Consider the following 18,689-nt stretch of genomic DNA (forward strand, 5'->3'; position numbering starts at 1 on the left):
TAAGTTTTCTTTTTTTTTAAGTTAAAAGATAAATTTATTTTGGAACAAAAATGTTGAAATCCATGTATAGTTTTTTTCACGTTACACAATTTCCAAGAACTTTTCTTTTGGGTACATATATATTTATTATAGTCACATTTTCCTATTGAATCGATCCCTTAATCATTACATAGTGCCCTTCTTTATCTTTTTTCCCCTTGCTTAGTATTTATTTATTTATTTTCCACAAGAAACATTTTATTTAAGGAATATAAACTTCGTGAATTTTCATAAGTACAACTTTAGGAATATAGTGATTCTCCCCACCATACCTGCCCTCCCACCCATACTCCCACCCCTCAACTTATTCCCTCTCCAATTCCCAGTCCCATTCTCCACTAAGATCCATTTTCAATTAACTTTATACACAGAAGACCAACTCTATACTAAATAAAGAGTTCAACAATTTGCATGAAACTGTTCCTCAACAGTTGAGACAAGGACTGTTCAATTTCACTTTTTTAAGAAACTTAATTAGCTTTTTTTTTTTTTTTTTTTGACAGGCAGAGTGGACAGTGAGAGAGAGACAGAGAGAAAGGTCTTCCTTTGCCGTTGGTTCACCCTCCAATGGCTGCCGCGGTAGCGCGCTGCGGGTGCTTATCCTGGTCTCCCATGGGGTGCAGGGCCCAAACACTTGGGCCATCCTCCACTGCACTCCCTGGCCACAGCAGAGAGCTGGCCTGGAAGAGGGGCAACCGGGACAGGATCGGTGCCCTGACCGGGACTAGAACCCGGTGTGCCGGCGCCGCAAGGCGGAGGATTAGCCTAGTGAGCCGCAGCGCCGGCCTCTCTCTCTGCTTTTTAAATAAATGAATAACTCAATAAAATTTAAATTTCAAAAGGCATTGCCATATCCAAGGTCACCTAGATTTTCTCTAATGTTATCTGCTGGAAGTTTTACAGTTTTATGTTTTTGTGGAAGGTGTCAGGTGTCTCTATATTCGTTTTTTACATGTCAACGTCCAGCTCTTCTAGCACCATTTGCTTAAAAGACTGTCCTTTGATGTTTCATATCCATTAACTATAAGTATGTGAATACTTCTGAGCTGTTCTCTTCTATTGATCTACTTGTTTATTCTTTCACCATTACTACATTGTCTTGATTACTGTCCCTTTATAGTAAGCATCTAGGTTGAGTAGTATCAGACCTGCAAAAAGTTTACTGATATTTACAAAATAATTTGCTGAGATTTTAATTGGAATTATACAGCATCTATAAATATGAAGAACTGATGTTAACAACAGTCTTCTAGGGGCCATCTGCAGTGCCAGGATCCCATATGGGCACCAGTTCAAGTCCCACCTGCTCTACTTTCAATACAGCTCCCTGCTAATGTGCCTGAGAAAGCAGCAGAGGGTGGTCCTAATCCTTGGACCCCTGTACCCACATGGGAGACCTAGAAAAAAACTCCTGGCTCCTGGCTTTGGCCTGGCCCAGCCCTGACCTGAAAGTTGCTGCCATTTGGGGAATGAACCAGGGGATGGATGATCTCTCTTTCTCCTTCTCTCTCTCTCTGTAACTCAGCTTTTCTAATAAATAAAAGAAAGTCTTCTTTTTTTTTTTATTTTTTTTATTTATTTATTTATTTATTTTTTTGACAGGCAGAGTGGACAGTGAGAGAGAGAGACAGAGAGAAAGGTCTTCCTTTTGCCGTTGGTTCACCCTCCAATGGCCGCTGCGGTAGCGCGCTGCGGCCGGCGCACCGCGCTGTTCCGATGGCAGGAGCCAGGTGCTTCTCCTGGTCTCCCATGGGGTGCAGGACCCAAGGACTTGGGCCATCCTCCACTGCACTCCCTAGCCACAGCAGAGAGCTGGCCTGGAAGAGGGGCAACCGGGACAGGATCGGTGCCCCGACCGGGACTAGAACCCGGTGTGCCGGCGCCGAAGAAAGTCTTCTATCATGAACATGGACTATCAGTTTAGATCTTCATTGATTTTTTCAATAAAAATTCTAGTTTTCTTCATGTAGATTTTGTACATAGTTTTTTAGACTTGTTCCTAAGTACTTCATTTTTGGGTATGCTAATGGTAGTTTCTTTTCTTTTTTAAAGATTTATTTATTTGCTTGAAAGGCAGAGAGAGAGAGAGAGAGAGAGAGAGAGAGAATGAGAATATCTTCCATCTGGTTCACTTCCTAATATGGCTTCAACAGCCAGGGCTGACCCATGCCAAAGCTAGGAGCCTGGAACTCTATCCAGGTCTTGTACATGGGTGTAGGGGGCCAAGTACTTGTGTCATCAGCTGGTTGCTTTCCAGGTGCATTAGCAGGGGGTTGGATCAGAAGTAGAGCTGGGGCCAGAATTGTGGTGCAGTGGCTAAAGCCAATGCCTGCAACCCATATGGGCACCAGTTCAAGTCCCACCTGCTCTACTTCCAATCCAGCTCCCTGCTAATGTGCCTGGGAAAGCAGTGGAAGATGGCCCAAGTGACTGGGCCCCTGAAGCTCCAGGCTCCTGTCTCAGCCTAGCTCAGCCCCAGCCACTGCAGCCCTATGGGGAGTGATCCAGCTGATGGAAGATCTCTCTCTCTGTCTCTTCCTCTCTCTCTCTGTAACTCTGCCTTTTAAATAAATAAATAAATCTTAAAAAACAAAAACAAAAACAAAACAAGGCCGGTGCTGTGGCTTAACAGGCTAATCCTCCGCCTTGTGGCGCCGGCACACCGGGTTCTAGTCCCGGTCGGGGCGCCGGATTCTATCCCGGTTGCCCCTCTTCCAGGCCAGCTCTCTGCTATGGCCCGGGAAGGCAGTGGAGGATGGCACAAGTCTTTGGGCCCTGCACCCGCATGGGAGACCAGGAGAAGCTCCTGGCTTCGGATCAGCGTGAGGCGCCAACCGCAGCGGCCATTGGAGGGTGAACCAACGGCAAAAAGGAAGACCTTTCTCTCTGTCTCTCTCTCTCACTATCCACTCTGCCTGTCAAAAAAAAAAAAAAAAAAAAAAAAGCAAAAAACAGCAGAGCAGTCAGGAATCAAACCAGCACTCTAATGTGGAATGCTGGTGTGACAGGCAAAGTCCTAACCCGCTGTAGCACAATGATGGCCCAGGAACTTTCTACCTTCAAATTTCATTTGTTCAATGCTGGCATATAGGAAAGCAACTGATTTTTGTATGTTAACCTTATATACTGCAACCTTGCCACAGCCACTTTTAGTGAAAGCTAGAGAACACACTCCTGCCTGCTGGATCACTTCGAAATGCCTGCAACAGCTCCAGGCCAGGCCTGGAGCCTAAAGGAACTCATGTTGGTCTCCCAAGAGGGTGCATCAAACCTAACAGAGTCTCAATCAAATCCAGGATGCAAAACTCTCAGCCACTAGCTAGACCAGACCCCTACCTCCTTTATTTATGATATCAATAACTGATGTCTCCTTTCTTTTTTCTTGGTTAGCCCAACCAAAGAAATAGCTTTGCTTTCATTGATTTTTTGATATTATTTCTCTGTTTTCAATTTTATTGATTTCTGCTGTGATTTTTTTTTTTTTTTAGGTTTATATTGCTCTTCCTTTTCCATTTTCTTAACGTGGAAGCTTTATTTATATTACTGTCCTCTATTGTCTTAGTGTGGAAGGTTATTGATTTGAAATCTTTTTTTTTTTTTAAAGATTTATTTATCTATTTGAAAGTCAGAGTTACACAGAGAGGGGGGAAGAGAGAGAGAGAGAGAGAGAGAGAGAGAGAGAGAGAGAGAGAGAGAGAGAGAGAGAGGTCTTCCATCTGCTGGTTTACTCCCCAGATGGCTGCAATGGCCGGAGCTGCACTGATCTGAAGCCAAGAACTAGGAGCCAGAAGCTTCTTCCAGATCTCCCACACAGGTGCTGGGGCCCAAGGATTTGGGCCATCTTCCACTGCTTTCCCAGGCCATAACAGAGAGCTGGATTGGAAGAGAAGCAGCCGGGACTTGAAACAGTACCCATATGGGATGCCGGCACTGCAGGCAGTGGCTTTATCTACTATGCCACAGCACCAGCCCCATGGAATCTTTTTTTTTTTTTTTTTAAGATTTATTTCATTTACTTAAAAGGCAGAGCTACAAAGAAAGAAGGAGAGACAGAAACAGAAAGAGATCTTCCATTTGCTCTTTCATTCCCTAAATGGCCGTAACAGCTAGGGCTGGGCCAGAAAGAAGCCAGAAGCCAGAAGCCTCTTCCAGGTCTCCCATGTGGGTTCATCCGCCCAAGCACTTGGGCCATCTTCCTTAGCCAGGAGCTAGATTGGAGCAGCCAGGACTGGAACCAGCGCCCATATAAGATGCTGGCGTTGTAGGCGGTACCTTTACCTGCTATACCACAACAATGGCACTGAAATCTTTCTTTTCTAACATGTACATTCAATGTTATAGATTCTCATCTAAGCATTGCTTGCTGCATCCCACGCATTTTGGTGAGCTATATTTTAATTCATGTAGTTCAAAATATTTTAAAATTTGAGATTTCTTGTTTGATCCATGTGTTATTTCAAAACGTGCTGTTTCATCTCCAAATATTTTGGGATTTTCCAGGTTTTTTTCTGTTATCAATTTCTAGTTGAATTTCACTGTGGCCTGAGAGTACATTTTTAATTAATTGTATCCCTTTAAATTTCTTTTTTTTTTTTGGGGGGGGGGGAGTATTTCTTTTTTCTTTTTATTTATTTGAAAGGCAGAGTTACCGAGAGGCAGAGGCAGAGAGAGTGGTCTTCTATCCACTGGTTCACTCCCCAGTTGGCTGCAACAGCTGGAGCTGTGCCAATTGGAAGCCAGGAGCCAAGAGCTTCTTCTAGATCTCCCACGTGGGTGCAAGGGCCCAAGGACTTGGGCCATCTTCTGCTTCCCAAGGCCATAGCAGAGAGCTGGATTGGAAGTGGAGCAGCTGGGACTAGAACCAGCACCTATAATGGGATGTCAGTGCTGCAGGTGGCAGCTTTACTCACACACCATTGTGCCAACCCCTCCCTTTAAATTCATTAATGGGGCCATTTCTGTGATATAGTAGGTTAGGCACCTGCCTGCGGTGCTAGCATCTCATATGGTCGCTGGTTTGAGTCCTGCCTGCTCCACTTCTGATCCAGCTCTCTGCTGTGGCCTGGAAAAGCAGTAGAAGATGGCCCAAGTGCACGAACCCCTGCACCCGTGTGGGAAACCTGGAAGAAGCTTCTGGCTTCTGGTTTCAGTTCAGCCCAGCTCTAGCTGTTGCAGTCATTTGGGGAGTGAACCAGTGGATGGAAGACCTTTCTCTATATATCTCCTTTTCTCTCTCTGTAACTCTGCCTCTCAAGTAAATAAATAAATCTTTAAAAATTTATTAAGATGATGGGGCCGGCGCAGTGGCGCAGCGGGTTAACGCCCTGGCCTGAAGCGCCAGCATCCCATATGGGTGCCAGTTCGAGTCCTGGCTGCTCCTCTTCCCATCCAGCTCTCTGCTGTGGCCTGGGAAAGCAGTGGAAGATGGCCCAGGTCCTTGGGCCCCTGCACCCGTGTGGGAGACCTGGAAGCAGCTCCTGCCTCCTGGCTTCGGATCGGTGCAGCTCCGGCTGTTGCAGCCATCTGGGGAGTAAACTAGCGGATGGAAGACCTCTCTTTCTGTCTCTACCTCTCTCCATAACTCTGTCTTTCAAATAAATATAATAAATCTTCAAAAAAATTTATTAAGATGTTTTGTGGTTCAAAATGTGGTCTCTCTTGGTGGATATTTCATGTGAAGAATGTGTATCTTGCAGTTGTTTGATGAAGTATTCCACAAATCTCAGTTAACTAATGATGCTATTTGTTTCAAATATATCCTCACTAATTTTATGCCTGCTGGACCCATCAACTATGGGTAGGCCTGTGTTAAATTCTCCAACTGTTATAGTGGTTTTGTTTATTTTTCTTTGCAGTTCTACCAATTTTTGCCTCATGTATTTTGATGCTTTGTTGTTAGATACATGCACATTAAGGATTGCTAGGTCTTTTTAGGGAACCAACTCTTTATCCCTCTTTTCCAATTCTGTAATCTGCCTTGTCTGAAATTATTTTAAGTACTCCAACTTTCTTTTGATTTGTGTTAGCATGGTATATCTTTTACTATCTCTTTACTTTTTGTTGAAGAAATCTGCAGTTAAAACATAATTTTAGTGTCTGGTGTTGTAGCACAGCAAGTTAAACTGCTGCCTGTGATGCCAGCATCTCATGAGTGCTGGTGTGAGTCCAGAATGTGCCACTTCTGATACAGCTCCCTGCTAATATGCCTGGGGAAACAGCAGATGACCAAGTCCTTGGGCCCTGCCACATGTGGAATTCCAGGCTAATGGCTTCTGCCTGGCCCAGCTCTGGCCATCGTGGCCATTTGGAGAGTAAGCCAGTGGATAGAAAATCTGTTTCACTTCTAACTTCCTTTTCAAATAAACAAATAAATCTTTAATAATTTTAAAGAGGGTGAAAATTGGGGCTGGCGCTGTGGCGCAGTGGGTTAACACCCTGGCCTGAAGCACTGGCATCCCATATGGGCACCAGTTCAAGAACCAGCTGTTCCACTTCCTGTCCAGCTCTCTGCTATGGCCTGGGAAAGTAGTAGAAGATGGCCCAAGTCCTTGGGCCCCTGCACCCACGTGGGAGACCCGGAAGAAACTTCTGGCTCCTGGCTTCCAATTGGTGCAGCTCTAGCCATTGCAGCCAATTGGGGAGTGAACCAGCGGAGCGAAGACCTCTCTCTCTCTTTCTCTCTCTCTCTCTGTGTAACTCTGACTTTAAAATAAATAAATAAGTCTTTAAAAAAAAGAGGGTGAAAATAACAAACTGTCTATATTAGTATGTATACTTTGCTGGGAGAGTATCATTTTCTAGACCTTCTTGTTCTCAGTGTAGCTAGCTGGTATAATATGAACAGAACAGAGGGCCAGAGTGTTGACAGCATATATAATTTTTTTTAAAGCCCCAGTCTCTATTTTCATTAGAAAATAAAATACCTGGAAAGGTAAAACATATAAGCTCAATTACAGAGAAGTTAAATATCTGCCCAATGGTACTAGGATAAAAATGAAGTCCAGTCAGTATTTGTACTTTGGTTCTTATTGATTAACACTGTCCCTTTACTTTTTCTTTCTTTCTTTTTTTTTTTAAGATTTATTCATTCACTTATTTGAAAGTTAGAGTTATAGAGAGAGAGGGAGAGACAGAGAGAGATCTTCTATTCACTGGTTCACTCCCCTAGATGTCTGCAATGGCCAGGGCTGGGCCAGACCAAAGCTGGGAGCCCGGAATTTCTTCCAGGACTCCTACATGGGTGGCAGGGGCCCAAGCACTTGGGCCATCTTCTGCTGCTTCTCCCAGGCCATTAGTATGGAGCTGGATTGGAAGTGGAGTAGCTGGGACACAAACTGGCACCTGTATGGGATGCTGGCATTGCAGGTGGTGGCGTTACTGGCTATACTACAACGCTGACCCATCTCTTTACTTTTTTTTTCTTTTTAAAGATTTATTTATTTATTTAAGAGGCAGAGGCGCACACACACACACACACACAGGTCTTCCATCTGCTGGTGCATTTCCCAAATGGCTGCAATAGCTGGAGCTGGGCTGACCTGAAGCCAGGAGCCAGGAGCCAGGAGCCAGGAGTTTCTTCTGGGTCTCCCAAATGGGTGCAAGAGCCCAAGGACTTGGGCCATCTTCCGCTGCTATTCCAGGCACATTAGCAGGGAGCTGGATTAGAAGTAGAGCAGCCGGGACTCAAACTGGCACACATATGGGATGCTAGCATTGCAGGTGGTGGCTTTACCTACTATGCCACAGTTCCAGCCCCTACCCCCCCCCCCCCCAGGTATAGTTATAGACAGTGAGTGAGAGAGACAGAGAGAAAGGTCCTCCCTCCGTTGGTTCACTCCCCAAATGGCTGCCACGGCCGGCGCTGCGCCGATCTGAAGCCAGGAGCCAGGAGCCAGATGCCTCCTCCTGGTCTCCCATGCCGGTGCAGGAGCCCAAGCACCTGGGCCATCCTCCACTGCCCTCCCAGGCCACAGCAGAGAGCTGGACTGGAAGAAGTGCAACCAGGACTAGAACCTTGAACCCATATGGGATGCCAGCGCTGCAGGCAGAGGATTAACATAGTGAGCCACAGCGCTGGCCCCCAGCCCCTACTTTTTAAAGTTTATTCGAAAGGCAGAAAGAGAGAGAGAGAGACATTCCACCTGCTGGTTCACTCCCCAAATGCATGCAAAAGTCAGGACTGGGCCAGGATGAAGTCAAGAGCCAAGAACTCTATCCAAGTTTATTATGTGGGTAGCAGGAACCAAGTACTTGAGCTGTTATCTCCTGCACCCCAGAGTGCACATTAGTAGGAAGCTAGATCAGAAGAAGAGTAACTGGAACTACTCAATTATATTGAGGCACTTCAATATGAGATGCAGGTTTCCCAAGTGGCAGTTTAACCTACTGCACTGTAATACCTGCCCCACTCTGTCTCTTTATTGATTCTTCTATCTAGGTAACACTGTAAAATAAAAAGCATATATATATATATATACATATATATGTATATATATAATTTGCTATCTTAACCACTTTAAGTGTACAATTGAGTAGCATTATTCATATTCACAAGGTTGTACAAACACCACTATTTTAAAAAATGTTTCATTGTTGCAAACAGAAGCTTTGTACCTATTAACCAAGTTTTACATTGCCTCTCTCTTGCGCTCCCTAGTAACCCCTAATCCACTTTCTGTCTCTACGGTGTACTTTTTGGGCACCTCATATAAATGGAATAATACAATATTTGTTTGTTTATATCTGGCTTATTTCACTTATCTTAAAGACCATTCATATAACATGTATCAGAATTTCATTCCCAGGGCCAGTTTAGTGGCATAGCAGGTTAAGCTGCCACCTGGGCAGCATCCCATATGGGTGCCAGTTGGTGTCCCAGCTGCTCCACTTCTGGTCCAGCTCCCTGCTATTGCTCCTGGGAAAGCAGTGGAACATGGCCAAGTACTTGGTTCCCTGCCATTCACATAGGAGACCTGGATGAAGCTCCTGGCTCTGGCCTAGCCCAGCCCTGGCCATTGTGGGCACTTGGGAGTAAACCAGCAGATGGAAGATCTCTGTCTCTTCCCCTCTCTCTTTCAAATAAATAAATAAATCTTTAAAAAATGGTCATTTCTCTTTACAACTGAATAATATTCCACTGTACGTATATAACACAATTGTGTACATCTATTCTTATGTTGATGAACACCTGGGTTGTTTTCAACTTTTGGCTACTGCAAAATTCTGAAATATTGGCATGTATGTATGAGCCCTTGTTTATAATTCTTTTGAGTACATACCTAGTAATGGAACTGTTTGTTCATAGTAATTCTCTGCTCAACTTTTTGAGGGACTACCAAACTATTTTTCCACAGCAGCTACATCACTTTAAATTCCTACCCTCAATGTACTAGGGTTTCAATTTCTCCATACTCCCCAAAAATCTGTTCTACTTTTTGATTAACAGTCATCTTAGTGGTATACCTCATTGTGGTTTTTATTTGCATTTCTCTAATGATTAATACTGATATTGAACTGATTTTCATATGCTTATTGTTCATTTGTATGTTTTCTTTGAAGAAATGTCTACTTGTCTTTTTTACATACTTTATTTTGTTTACGATAGGTTTGTAATATAACTTGAAATCAAGTCTGATGCCTCTAGCTCGTTCTTCTTTCTCAAGACTGATTTCACGATTTGTGATTTCATATGAACTGAAGAATTCTTTGTTTTCTATTTTTGTAAAAATGTCATTGGGATTTCAAAAGGAATGCACTCAATCTGCAGACTGCCTCTACAGTTTTAACAACACTGCCTTCCAATTTCTATTTGTTTGTATTTTACAATTTAATTTCTTTTCAGATCCAACCAAACACGGAGTAAAAATATTTCAAAATGTGTTTGACCTGAACAGGTACAGCCTTTTTGTCATTATTCCCTAAACAATAAAGTATAACAACTATTTAGATAATATTTACATTATATAAGGCATGATCAGTCATCTGGAGATGATTTAAAGTATATGTGAGGGGGCAGACTGAGTTGCCACTTGGGACGCCTGCATCCCATACTGGAGTGTCTGGTACGAGTTTTGGATACTCCACTACTGATCCAGTTTCCTGCTAATGTGTCAGCAAATGATGGCTCAAGTACTTGAGTCCCTGCCACCCATGCAGGAGACATGGATGGAGTTCCTGGATCCTGGCTTTGGCATGGTCCAGTCCTGTCTATCACAGGCATTTGGGGTGTGAATCAGCAGACAGAAGATCTCCCTTTCTCTATCACTGTGCCTTTCAAATAAGTAAATAAATAAATAATTTTTAAAAAACACAATATATTTACTATAGTCACCACATCATGTAAGAGATTATTTGAACTTATTTCTCCTGTCCAAATAAAATTCTGTATGCTGTGACTCACATCTTTCCATCACTCTCCAACACTGCCGCACCCCACCAGATAACCACCATTCTACTTCTGTGTGATCAACTTTTTTAGTTTCCATATATGAGTGAGATCATGTGGTATTAATATTTCTGTGCCTGACTTATTTCACTGCACATAGTATCCTCTAGATTCATACATACTGCCACAAATTACAAGATTTTTCACCCTTCCTTTCTGAGGTTGAAAAGTATCCCATTGTGTATATGTACACACTTCCTTCAACCATTTATCCACTGATGGACATTTAGTTTCATTCTCTATCTTGGCTAATGAGAATGTTGCTGCAAAAAACATGGGAGTGTAAATATCTGTTCAACATACTGATTTCATTTTTAAGTCATTAAAAAATTTCTTTTCACTATTTGAAAGACAGAGTGAGAATTAGAGAATGAGAGAGATCTTCCCTCTGCTAGTTTACTCCCCAAATGCCCACAACAGTAAGGCCTGGGATAGGCTAAAGCCAGGAGACAGAAACTCTAACTGAATCTCTCACTGGGTAGTAGAAGCCCCAAGTACTTGAGCTATCATCTGCAAGAAGCTGGAGTGGAAGCAGAGTAGCCAGGACTCAAACCAGCACTCCAAATATGGGATGTGGGTGTCCTAACTGGCAGCTTAAGCCATTGTGCCACAATGCCCGCCCCTGATATTACTTCTTTTGTATATGTATCCAGTAGTGGGAATACTGTATTTATACCATGATGCTTCTTAAATTTCTGTAGCCAGTCTTCTGACATTCACTACTCACCCTAAATGCTCAAGCATTCATGGCATATTCTAGAGTGTTTAGTGGCCAACAAACCAGTCAGTGGTATATTCAGTTTGCTTCACTACTGAATCCATTCAGTCATGATTATATCAATATTTTCATTTTTGCCCTCTGAAAATTTTTCCTAGGCGTCATTAGTTTTGATCATTGTTGTTCCTGTAAAACTTTTAATAGTTTATCTACTTTTCTCAAGTCATATGTGGTGTTAATTTCCACACTATATGAAGTAAGATATAGATGATCAAACTTTGACAGTAACCCTATTTTCTGTGCTACTGATAATGACAGAAACTTCCTTTTCTTCTTTTTACCCCCAGAAATACATTTCATTTTTGTGTTATTTTTACAGAGAATTTAAATTTAAGTTGACAAGATATCAATATCATAAATTTTTTAAAAGGCCACACAATATATGTGAATAGCAGAAGTGTCTGTGACTGGTAAAACTATTCAGAAACAACCAACTCCTCATGTCAGCTGAGGTTAGGTTTTAAAACTGTTAAATTTATGGAAAAAAAAGTTTAGGTTTTCAATTTTTTCAGATTCTGATACTTTGGATCTGAAGTAATGGGTTTATCCAGTCTCCTGTTGATGGATATTTAGAATTTTCAAATACTTTGCAATTACTAACAATGTTGAAAGTAACCATGTACAAATATCATTTATACATCTATACACATATATTGGTAAGATAATCCTGGAAGTAAAATTTTTAGGTCAAAGGATGTGTGTTTTAATTTTAATAGACACTGTCAAATTACCACAAAGAATCACCAATCCATAATCCCGTCAGTAAAATAAAAAAACAATAATTTCTCCACATCTATACCAACACAATGTTTTATCAAAAATTTTCCTTTTATTTTATATAAATTCAAACTTACAAGTTTCAAGAACAGTACAGAGATCTTTTCTTCCTCTTGAACCATTTGAAAGTAACTAATTTGGTTTTTTTGAAAGTAACTAATTTGATATTCCATCACTCCTGAATACTGTAGCATATATTTCTGACAATGACACTATTTAAAAAAAATATTTATATGTTTGAAAGGCAGAGTAACAGAGTGTTTGTGTGTGTGGAGAAGAGAGAGAGAAAGACATACACACACACACAGAGATATTGATTCTCTATCCCCTGGTTCACTCCCCAAATGGCTGCAATGGTCAGGGTTGGACCAGGCCAAAGCCAGGAGCCAGAAACTCCATCCAAGTCTCTCACATGGGTAACAGGGCCCCCAGAGCTTGTACCATCATTTGCTGCTTTCCCAGGCATATTAACAGGGAGCTGGACAGGCAGCAGAGCAGTCAGGACTCAAGTCATGTTCTGGTATGGGATGCTGGTGCCACAAGAGGTGGCTTAACTTGCTGTGCCACAACACAGGCTCCAACACTATTTTTCATATCCATAATTCAACCATCAAAGTTGTGAAATTAACAGTGATATATAACATTTATGTATACCTACTATCTACCACAGACCCATTCAAGTTCCACCAATTGTCCCAATAATGTCCTTTATAGCAAAAGAATTTTGTATAAGATCATGTACTTTTCCATGCGTCTTTTAGTCTTCCTCAGCTTGGAAAAATTTCTTTCCTTGACATTCATGATCTTCACACTTTTGCAGACTAGTTATTTTATAGTGTGTAATTCATTATCAGTATGCCTGATGTTCTTCATGATTAGATGTAGGTTGCATTTTTGGTTGTAATTTTACATAATTAATGCTGAATTTATATTGTTTCCTATTTGTTGATAAATGATATTTGACTTGCCATTATTGATGATATTAACAGAGATTACTCAAATAAAGTGATGTCTGCCAGGTTTCTCTGCTGTAAAGTTCCACGTGTTTCTTTCTTTCTTTCTTTTTTTTTTTTTTTTTTGACAGGCAGAGTGGACAGTGAGAGAGAGAGAGAGAGAGAAAGGTCTTCCTTTACTGTTGGTTCACCCTTCAATGGCCTCTGTGGCCTGCGCACCGTGCTGATCCGAAGCCAGGAGCCAGGTGTTTCTCCTGGTCTCCCAGGTGGGTGCAGGGCCCAAGGACTTGGGCCATCCTCCACTGCACTCCCGGGCCACAGCAGAGAACTGGACTGGAAGAGGGGCAACCGGGACAGAATCGGCACCCTGACTGGGACTAGAACCTGGTGTGCCGGCGCCACAGACGGAGGATTAGTCTATTGAGCTGTGGCACCGGTCATAAAGTTACACGTTTTGCCATTACAATTTATAAGCACTTTGTGGATAGAGACCTTAAGACAATTGTAAATATCTCATTCCTTATCAAGTGTTCACCTGCTAGCTTTACTATCCATTGATATTTTGTAGTTGAATTTAGTATTATATGGTTTTCAGATGCACTATTCTCATTTCATCATTCCCTATATACTTACCAGTTGGTATTCGTATTAGTAAAAAAATTCATGGATGCCTATAAAAATTGAACTCAAGGAGTCCTATTCAATGGATTATAAGCAGTTATATATTTATTTACAGCTTTAATGAGTTGTAACCTGATATAAAATTATCAATATTTATTTAAAATATGAATTTTGATAACAAATTGATACAATTTTTAATATATGTATATGCCAAGAAAACACCACCACGACCAAGGTGATGAATGTATATATCATCCCCACTTGCAACTCTTTAACAAACTCTTCACTTCCATCCTAACCTGCTCCAATTCCTATTTCTAGGAAATCACTGATCTGCTTTCTGCTACAATAGTGCAGTATTTCTAGAATTTTATATAAATGGACTCATACAACATGTACTGTCCTCTGGTTTGGTTTATTTCAGTTAGGATAATTAGCTTGAGATTCATCCACGTGCTTTTATTGCCAAGTAGTATTCCATTGTATGATTATATCATAACTTGTTTATCTATTCCATTTATTGATGGACATCTGGATTACTTCCAGTGTTTTATTATTAAAAATAAGGCTGCAGGGCTGGAATTGTGGTATAGCAAATAAAGCTGCTGCCATTACATCAGCATCTCACATGGGCATCGGTTTGTGTCCCAGATGCTACAATTCCGATCCAGCTCCCTGTTAATGGCCTGGGAAAAGCAGCAGAAGATAGTCCAAGTGTCTGGGCCTCTGCTATTGAGGCTATCTGGGCAGTGAACTAGTGGATGGAAGATTGTGCTCTCTTTTTTAAAAAAAATATTTATTTATTTGAAACTCAGAGTTACACACAGATAGAAGGAGAGGCAGAGAGAGAGAGAGAGGGAGAGAGGTCTTCCATCTGCTGGTTCACTCCCTATCTGGCTGCAAAGGCCAGAGCTGAGTTGATCTGAAGCCAGGAGCCAGGAGCTCCTCCCAGGTCTTCTGTGAGGGTGCAGGGGCCCAAGGACGTGGGCCATCTTCTACAGCTTTCCCAGGCCATAGTAGAGAGCTGGATGGGAAGTGGAGCAGCTGGGACTCAAACCAGCACCCATATGGGTTGCTGGCATGCAGGCAGCAGCTTCATTGGCTATGTCACAGCACCAGCCCCCTGACTTTCAAAATAAGTAAATAAACCTTAAAAAAAAAAAGATAAGGCTACTATGAATATGCATGTTCTAGTCTTTGTATGGACATACGCTTTCATTTCTTATGGGTGGAGTTGAATGGCTGGATCCTATGGATAGGTATCTTTTTATGAAACTGCCAAATTGGGGCTGGTGATCCCATACAGCACCGGTTTGAGTCCTGGCTGCCCCACTTCTGATCTAGCTCTCTGCTATGGCCTGGGAAAGCAGTGGAGGATGGTCCAAGTCCTTGGGTCCCTGCACCTGTGTGGGAGACCTGGAAGAAGCTCTTGGCTCCTGGCTTTAAATCGGCCCAGCTCCAGCTGTTGTGGCCATTTGGGGAGTAAACCAGTAGATGGAAGACCTCTCTCTCTCTCTCTGTCTCTGCCTATGTCTCTTTGAAGTCTGCCTTTCAAATAAATAAATAAATCTTTAAAAAAAAAAAAAAAAAGGCCAGCACCACAGCTCACTTGGCTGATCCTCCACCTGCGGCGCTGGTACCCTGGGTTCCAGTCCCAGTTGCTCCTCTTCCAGTCCAGTTCTCTGCTGTGGCCCGGGAGGGCAGTGGAGGATGGCCCAGGTGCTTGGGCCCTGCACCCGCATGGGAGACCGGGGTGGGGGGCACCTGGCTCCTAGCTTTGGATCAATTAAGTGTGCCGGCCGCAGCGCGCTGGCTATGGTGGCCATTTACGGGGTGAACCAACGGAAAAGAAAGACCTTTCTGTCTCTCTCTTTCTCACTGTCTAACTCTGCCTGTCAAAAATAAATAAATAAATAAATAAATAAATAAAAATAAAAAGAAAGAAATTGCCAAATGATCTCCCAGAGGCTGTGCCAATTATATCACCACCAGAAGGGTGTGAGAGTTCCATCTGTTTCACATCCTTGTCAACTCTTGCTATGGTCAAGTTCATTTTGTCTTTGAAGTTTTAGCCATTTTCTCATTGTGGTTTTAACTCCTTTCTGGAAGGATTGATGATATTGGGCATCTTTTTGTTTATTTTTAACTGGAATGTCATCTTTAGTGCAAATATCTGTTCAGATCTTTTTTTTTTTTTTTGACAGGCAGAGTTAGACAGTGAGAGAGAGAGACAGAGAGAAAGGTCTTCCTTCTGTTGGTTCACTCCCCAAATGGCCACCACGGCCTCTGAAACCAGGAGCCAGGTGCTTCCTCCTGGTCTCCCATGCGGGTGCAGGGCCCAAGGACCTGGGCCATCCTCCACTGCCCTCCCGGGCCACAGCAGAGAGCTGGACTGGAAGAGGAGCACCTGGGACTAGAACCCGGGGTGCTGGCGCCGCGGGCGGAGGATTAGCTAAGTGAGCCGCGGCGCTGGCCTGTTCAGATCTTTGACCATAAAAAATGATTGCTCATTTTCTCATTATTGAGCTTCGACAGTTCTTTATGTATTTTGGAAGCAAGACTTACATGATATATGTGATTTGCAAATATTCCAGTCTCTGGCTCATGTTCTCATTTTCAACAATGATTTTTCAGAGTTTAAGTTCTTAATTTTGACAAGTCCAATTTACTAATTTTTTTTTTATAAATTGTGCTTCTAGTGTTAGTTATATCTAAGAAATCTTTTCTAACTTAAAATTAAAATGATTTTGTCTTATATTTTCTTCTAAAAGTCTTTACAGCTTTTATGTTTAGGTCCTTGATCCATTAGGAGTTAATTGGCTTTCTCTCTTAATCAAAATACATATGTATGGGTTTGTTTTGAGACTTTATTCTTTGTCTATGTTTATAACAAGTTACGTTGTACTGATTATGACAACTTTATTATGAGTCTCAGAGTCAGGCAGTATTAGAATTCTGACTTTATTCTTCTTTTGCAAAGTTGTTTTTCGCCATTCCTCGGTCTTTTGTGTTACCATATTATCAATTTCTACCCAAAAAAAGTCTGTTAAGATTTTGATTGAGATTACATTGAACCTATGGCTCAATTTGCAGAGAACCAATATCTCAATACTGAGTATTTCAATCCACATGCACAGTATATGTCTCTCCATTTATTCAGGTTTTTAAATTTTCTCAGCCATGTTTTATGGTTTTCATTATAAAGTCTTGCATATTTATTGTCAGATTTATTCTCAAGTATTTTCTTGATACTATTATGAATGGTAATTCTTAAAAATTTAATTTCTGATTGTTGGTGATATGAAAGTTCTTTAAAAAGTTTGTGGAAAAATGGAATTAAAGCTATTTATTTTGGTGCAAAAATTTTTGAAATCCACACACATGAGGAGTCTTCAAAAAATTCATGAGGCCAGCACCGTGGCTCACTTGGCTAATCCTCCGTCTGCGGCGCCGGCACACCGGGGTTCTAGTCCTGGTTGCTCCTCTTCCAGTCCAGCTCTCTGCTGTGGCCTGGGAAGTCCTTGGGTCCCTGCACCCGCATGGGAGACCAGGAGGAAGTACCCAGTTCCTGGCTTCGGATCGGCGCAGCGCCAGCCTAGCCCATTAGGGGAGTGAACCAATGGAAGGAAGACCTTTCTCTCTGTCTCTCTCACTGTCTAATTCTGCCTGGCCAAAAAAAAAAAAAAAAAAAAAAAAAAAAAAATCATGAAAACATATAGTATGGACTTCAAAATTTTTGGTATCAAAATAACCTTATCTTTTAATTCAATTTTCCCATGAATCCTTGAAATACACTTGTATAGAAACACAACTGATTTATATATACTGATCATACCCTGAAAAATTGCTGTGGCTTAGTGGGTGAAGCTGGCAGGCATCCCATATGGGTGCTGGTTCAAGTCCCAGCTGCTCCACTTCCAGTCCAGCTCCCTGCTAATGCAACTGGGAAAGCAGTGGAGGATGGCCCAAATGCTTAGGCCATTGCACCCACGTGGGAGACCCAGAAGCAACTGGCTCCTGGCTTTGGATTGGCTCAGCTCTGCCCATTGTGGCCATCTGGGGCCAGGTCAAAGCCAGAAGCTGGAACTCAATCTGAATCTTCAACATGGTGGCAGGGACCCAACTATCTGAGCCATCACCTGTTGCTTACCAGAGTAGGCGTTAGCAGGAAGCTCAGATCAGGAGTAGAACTGGGACTCAAACTCAGGCATTCTGATACGAGACAGGTGTGCCCTAACTGGTTAACCACTAGGTCAAATTTCTGCCTTTCTCTCTTTTTAAAATAGTTTTATTGAAATATAACTCATCCATTTAATACGCACAACTTGCTTCTAGTACATTTTCAGATTTGTACTACCATCATCACAATCAATTTTAGAATGTTTCATTTCCTTCAACAGAAATTCTGGATCCTTACCATTCACCTTCTATTTTAATCTACTATCCCCAACCCTTGGCACCCCACTAATCGACCTTCTGTCAACATAGATTGGGCTACTCTGGATGTTTAATATACAAACATTATTCAACTTATGCTTTGATTTATGACTTTTCAACTTCACAGTGTTGTGAAAGTGTACCCATACATCCATTCCATTTTTTTCTACTTTTGCTGCAGTATTCAATAAATTCCTAGAGATACTCAACACTTGATTATACGATAGACTTTGTGTTATGTTATTTTGCCCAAATGTAGGCTAATGTAACTATTAGCACATTTAAGGTAGGCTAGGCTAAGTTATGATGTCTGCCAGTTCGCAATACATTAAAAGGGGGCAGGAATTTGGCACAGTTGTTAAGACATGACTTAGAACATCCATATCCCATACCAGAGTGCCTGGATTCGACTCCAAGCTCTAGCCAGCTTCCTGCTAATGTACACCCTGGGAGGCAGAAGGGGATGGTTCAAGTAGCTGGGTCTCTGTCTCTCAAGTGGAAAACCTGGATTGGGTTCCTGGCTCCTGGCTTTGGCATAGCCCCATCCCAGCTGTTGCAGGCATTTGGAGATGTGAACCAGTGGATGGGAGATCTCTATCTCTCTGCCTTTCAAATAAAATAAATAGAAGACTTTTAAAAT

General features: G+C 42.1%; 1 protein-coding gene across 5 annotated transcripts in view; it reads right to left on the reverse strand.

The window, feature by feature from the left end:
• Positions 1-18,689, reverse strand: part of ZSWIM5 (zinc finger SWIM-type containing 5) — a 210,615-nt gene that overhangs the window by 4,803 nt on the left and 187,123 nt on the right. The window lies entirely within an intron of this gene.

The sequence above is a fragment of the Lepus europaeus genome, chromosome 5 (assembly GCF_033115175.1).
Source record: "Lepus europaeus isolate LE1 chromosome 5, mLepTim1.pri, whole genome shotgun sequence".
Lineage (NCBI taxonomy): Eukaryota > Metazoa > Chordata > Mammalia > Lagomorpha > Leporidae > Lepus > Lepus europaeus.